Source organism: Schistocerca nitens, chromosome 2 (assembly GCF_023898315.1).
Source record: "Schistocerca nitens isolate TAMUIC-IGC-003100 chromosome 2, iqSchNite1.1, whole genome shotgun sequence".
Taxonomy (NCBI): Eukaryota; Metazoa; Arthropoda; class Insecta; order Orthoptera; family Acrididae; genus Schistocerca; species Schistocerca nitens.
In genome coordinates, this window is record NC_064615.1 from 508,403,667 (window position 1) to 508,404,849 (window position 1,183).

A 1,183-nucleotide genomic window follows, 5' to 3' on the forward strand; every position below is an offset into this window, starting at 1 on the left:
TCAGGTATATTCTTTACATATTCCATTATTGTTGGGTATTGAAAATCCTTCACAAATTTCTGAAATATTGTAAATACTTCTAAAGAAAATTCTAGTTGCATTGCAGAAGATAAGCTTGAATGGCTCAGTATACACTATGACAGCTAAGATTAGTATTATGTCTTCACTTTATGAAGTGTTATGGTGCGTAGGCTGATAGGAGTCACTGCATCAATAAAAGTCAAAAGGCTGTAAATGACTATGGAATGATATTCTCTCATTTCCAGTTGCTACCAAGGTTAGCTTTCAAAAGTGAGTGCTGGCCCACTAATATTGTTGTAAACATACTGTTTCCAAATTAACTCTGCTGTGCCAGTTTGTGACATGTGAAGCTGTTTGTTATGTATTTATATTGAAAATGAGTGATGGATGTGATGCTACTATATTGAGGCTGACACTCTCAACTATTTCCATGTCTTTCCATGGAAAGAGAGCTGTGATTCAGAACCAGCCTCACAAAATGATGCTAAATGTCATAAAATGCCATGGAGTTAAAAAAACAATAGAGTGAACTGCTACATCTGCTTGCTCAATCTATAAAGCCTACACAGGAAAAAGCCTGGCTGTCGTAGCTATCCAAGACAAGTATTTTAGTAAGTGCATTTGATTTTTGCCAAATCACTTCACACAGATTCGTCAGAAACAGTCTATAAAGCTTGTAAGGGTGTTTCAAGTTAGATTGTGCTGAGAAATACTAATAAAGGAAAAAAAATTATACTTTGTGCTTCTAAGGTATTTAGCGTTGAAGTTGGCCAATCAAGCTGTTGTGCACTTATATTCAAGCCGCCTGCTAGATAAAATTAGTGTCAGTTGCAGATAAAATTAGTGTCAGTTGTTCTTATAGCCTAGATGATAGTGCATGAGACTGCACAGCCTCTGGCTCGGGTTCAATCTTTACTACTGTCCTAGATCCAGTTATTGTTTCAAACTCTTGTTCAGTTTTAGGAAACCAAATGGAGAACACACTTGGTGACACCCTGTCTCCTGCGGCTTGCTTGAATTTGTGCGTGCAACCAGATGATTGGCTAACTTCAATGCTAATTAACTCAAAATGGTGCAATGCATTTAATTTTATCTTAAAAATCATTTCTCATCACACAAACCCTGCATCATCCTTACAAGCTTTTCAGACAGTTTGATTATC